We start from the raw sequence: 5086 nt of genomic DNA on the forward strand, positions 1-5086 counted from the left end.
TTGCATCACAGTGCAGGAGGAGGGTGCCTAGCACGATACATTTTCTTACTTCGGTAAGTTTTTTTTGTGTTTGATACTTTCGGAATTTTGGTTTTTCATGTTGATTTTGAAATGCCTTGTTTCATGTTTGAAATGTACTAACTCGTTTTTTCCTGACAGCAGGTCAACTTGTGTTTGGTTGCAACATTACGGTCCCATTGAGTTCATTTTTGGAGAGAGGGACATCAGTTCTCCACAGGGCAGGAGGAGGGTTCCTGGCACGATACATTTTTTTTCTTCGGTAAGCATTTTTTTGTGTTTGATACTTTAGGAATTTTGGTTTTTCATAATGATTTTAAAATGACCTTTTTCATGTTTGAAATGTACCAACTCGTTTTTTCTTCACAGCAGGTCAACTTATGTGTGGTTGCAACATTACGGTCCCATTGAGTACTTTTTTGGAGAGAGGGACATCAGTTGCACAACAGGGCGGGAGGAGGGTGCCTAGGACGATACATTTACTTACTTCGGTAAGCATTTTTTTGTGTTTGATACTTTTGGAATTTTGGATTTTCATGTTGACTTTAAAATAACTTTTTTCATGTTTGAAGTGTACTAACTCAGTTTTTCCTCACAGCAGGTCAACTTGTGTGTGGTTGCAACATTACGGTCCCATTGAGTACATTTTTGGAGAGAGGGACATTAGTTGCACCACAGAGGGGAAGGAGGGTGCCTAGCACATTACATTTTCTTTCTTCGGTAAGCATTTTTTTGTGTTTGATACTTTTGGAATTTTGGTTTTTCATGTTGACTTTAAAATGTTTTTTTTTCATGTTTGAAGTGTACTAACTCACTTTTTCCTCACAGCAGGTCAACTTGTGTGTGGTTGCAACATTACGGTCCCATTGAGTACATTTTTGAAGAGAGGGACATTAGTTGCACCACAGGGCAGGAGGAGGGTGCCTAGCGCGATACATTTTCTATCTTCAGTAAGCATTTTTTTCTGTTTGATACTTTTGGAATTTTGGTTTTTCATGTTGTTTTTAAAACGACCTTTTTCATGCTTGAAATGTACTAACTCGTTTTTTTTTTCACAGCAGATCAACTTGATTGTGGTTGCAACATTACGGTCCCATTGAGTACATTTTTGGAGAGACGGACATCAGTTGCACCACAGGGCAGGCGGAGGGTTCGTAGCACAATACTTTTTCTTACTTCGGTAAGCATTTTTTTGTGTTTGATACTTTCGGAATTTTGGTTTTTCTTGTTGATTTTGAAATGACCTTTTTCATGTTTGAAATGTACTAACTCGTTTTTTCCTCACAGCAGGTCCACTTGTGTGAGGTTGCAACATTACGGTCCCATTGAGTACATTTTTGGAGAGAGGGACATCAGTTGCACCACAGGGCAGGAGGAGGGTGCCTAGCCGATACATTTTCTATCTTCGGTAAAAATTTTTTTTTGTGTTTGATAGTTTTGGAATTTTGGTTTTTCATGTTGTTTTTAAAATGAGCTTTTTCATGTTTGAAATGTACTAACTCGTTTTTTCCTCACAGCAGGTCAACGTGTGTGTGGTTGCAACATTACGGTCCCATTGAGTTCATTTTTGGAGAGAGGGACATCAGTTCTCCACAGGGCAGGAGGAGGGTTCCTAGCACGATACATTTTCTTTCTTCGGTAAGCATTTTTTTGTGTTTGATACTTTAGGAATTTTGGTTTTTCATGTTGACTTTAAAATGAATTTTTTCATGTTTGAAGTGTACTAACTCACTTTTTCCTCACAGCAGGTCAACTTGAGTGGTTGCAACATTACGGTCCCATTGAGTACATTTTTGGTGAGAGGGACGTCAGTTGCACCACAGGGCGGGTGGAGGGTGCCTTGCACTATACATTTTCTTAATTCGGTAAGCATTTTTTTGTGTTTGATACTTTTGGAATTTTGGTTTTTCATGTAGATTTTAAAATGACCTTTATCGTGTTTGAAATGTACTAACTCGTTTTTTCCTCACAGCAGGTCAACTTGTGTGTGGTTGCAACATTGCGGTCCCATTGAGTACGTTTTTGGAGAAAGGGACATCAGTTGCACCACAGGGCAGGAGGAGCGTACCTAGCACGATACATTTTCTTTCTTCGGTAAGCATTTTTTTGTGTTTGATACATTTGGAATTTTGGTTTTTCATGTTGATTTTAAAATGACCTTTTTCATGTTTGAAATGTACTAACTCGTTTTTTCTTCACAGCAGGTCAAATTGTGTGTGGTTGCAAAATTACGGTCCCATTCAGTACATTTTTGGAGACAGGGACATCAGTTGCACCACAGGGCGGGAGGAGGGTTCCTAGCACAATACATTTTCTTTCTTCGGTAAGCAATTTTTTGTGTTTGATACTTTTGGAATTTTGGTTTTTCATGTTGATTTTAAAATGACCTTTTTGATGTTTGAAATGTGCTAACTCGTTTTTTCCTCACAGCAGGTGAACTTGTGGGTGGTTGCAAACATTACGGCCCCATTGAGTACTTTTTTGGAGAGAGGGACATCAGTTGCACCAAAGGGCGGGAGGAGGGTGCCTAGCACGATACATTTTCTATCTTTGCTAAGCATTTTTTTGTGTTTGATAGTTTTGGAATTTTGGTTTTTCATGTTGATTTTAAAATGACCTTTTTCATGTTTGAAATGTACTGACTCGTTTTTTCCTCACAGCATTTGAACTTGTGTGTGGTTGCAACATTACACTCACATTGAGTACATTTTTGGAGCGAAGGACATCAGTTGCACCACAGGGCGGGAGGAGGGTGCCCAGCACGATACACTTTCTTTCTTCGGTAAGCATTTTTTTGTGTTTGATACTTTTGGAATTTTGGTTTTTCATGTTGATCTTAAAATGACCTTTTTCATGTTTGAAATGTACTAATTCGTTTTTTCCTCACAGCAGGTCAACTTTTGTGTGGTTGTAACATTACGGTCCCATTGAGTACTTTTTTGGAGAGAGGGACATTAGTTTCACCACAGGGCGGGAGGGGGGTGCCTAGCACAATACATTTTCTTTCTTCGGTAAGCAGTTTTTTGTGTTTGATACTTTTGGAATTTTGATTTTTCATGTTGATTTTAAAATTACCTTTTTCATGTTTGAAATGTACTAACTCGTTTTTTCCTCACAGCAGGTCAACTTGTGTGTGGTTGCAACATTACGGTCCCATTGAGTACATTTTTGGAGAAAGGGAAATAAGTTGCACCACAGGTCGGGAGGAGGTTGCCTAGCACGATACATTTTCTTTCTTCGGTAAGCATTTTTTTGTGTTTGATACTCTTGGAATTTTGGTTTTTCATGTTGATTTTAAAATGACCATTTTCATGTTTGAAATGTACTAACTCCTTTTTTCCTCACAGCAGGTCAACTTGTGTGTGGTTGCAACATTACGGTCCCATTGAGTACATTTTTGGAGAAAGGGACATCAGTTGCACCAAAGGGCGGATGGAAGGTTCCTAGCACGATACATTTTCTATCTTTGGTAAGCATTTTTTGTGTTTGATAGTTTTGGAATTTTGGTTATTCATGTTGATTTTTAAAATGACCTTTTTCATGTTTGAATTGTACTGACTCGTTTTTTCCTCACAGCATTTGAACTTGTGAGTGGTTGCAACATTACACTCCCATTGAGTACATTTTTTGAGTGGGAGACATCAGTTGCACCACAGGGCGGGAGGAGGGTGCCTAGCACGATACATTTTATTTCTTGGGTAAGCATTTTTTTGTGTTTGATACTTTTGGAATTTTGGTTTTTCTTGTTGATTTTAAAATGACCTATTTTCATATTTGAAATGTAATAACTCGTTTTTTCCTCACAGCAGGTCAACTTGTGTGTGGTTGCAACATTACGGTCCCATTGAGTTCATTTTTGGAGGAAGGGACATCAGTTGCACCAGAGGGCGGGAGTAGATTTCCTAGCACGATACATTTTCTTTTCTTTGGTAAGCATTTTTTTGTGTTTGATACTTTTGGAATTTTGGTTTTTCATGTTGATTTTAAAATGACCTTTTTCATGTTTGAAATGTACTAACTCGTTTTTTCCTCACAGCAGGTCAACTTGTGTGTGGTTGCAACAATACGGTTCCATTGAGTACATTTTTGGAGAGAGGGACATCAGTTGCACCACAGGGCAGGAGGAGGGTTTCTAGCTTGATACATTTTCTTTAGTCGGTAAGCATTTTTTTGTGTTTGATACTTTTGGAATTTTGGTTTTTCATGTTGCTTCTCCCAAGTGATCAAAATGCGGTCCGTAAAGAAAGCTTCATTATTCCAGTAGGCAGTGGGTCATTGATGTTTAGTATGCTTGAGAGCTGTTCTTTGTTCACGCAGTTAGTGATCAACACAGTGTTGCTCATGAAAAATGACATCTTAGGCATGTATTGACCTAACAAAAACTCCTAGTTAGTGAGCAAAATATGTCTTTAAGTATAATTAATTCCAAATGTAGTTATTTGAACTTTTTACTCACTGAGGCAAGAATTCCTCTAAGGTTTGATATGGATGTAGACACTCCTGTTAGTTTTGTAATCAATGACAACTGGCTTTGAAATGTCATGGTCTTAAATAGTCCTTGATTGGCATATGTAATCCTTACTTCGTGCTATCAGTGTCACTAGATCTTTCAAAGGAACATAAACAGTTCACTTCATTTTTCTGCCTCTTCTCAGCCTTGAGAACCCAGTTCCATGCACCACTAAGATTATATAGCCGCTGGCCTGATTGAAGTGATTCTCACACATTCTGATTTCTCGTGCTTCTTTTGCAACAGAAACACAGCCTGTAGAAGTACAGGGGTCAAGATTTTAATTTCTTAAATTTTGTTCTACCTTTGGTGTTCCACACAGCAGTCGAAAAAGGTTTGGCTGGATTCACCAGTGTAGTTACATGGTGTACTACACATCACAGAGACCATGAGGCAGCAAGTCCACAATATTTTGTTTATCATTTTGCGCCCTAGGACAATGCCTATTTTGCTATTTGGAGAACCATGCAGAGGAAGGAGCACCATAAGTAGTTTATCCAGACTGTTCAGTATCATTTCTCGATGTCCCAGCTTTATATCACTTGGTCCTTAGTTTTG

This window comes from Schistocerca cancellata, unplaced genomic scaffold (genome assembly GCF_023864275.1).
Source record: "Schistocerca cancellata isolate TAMUIC-IGC-003103 unplaced genomic scaffold, iqSchCanc2.1 HiC_scaffold_1168, whole genome shotgun sequence".
NCBI classification, from domain to species: domain Eukaryota; kingdom Metazoa; phylum Arthropoda; class Insecta; order Orthoptera; family Acrididae; genus Schistocerca; species Schistocerca cancellata.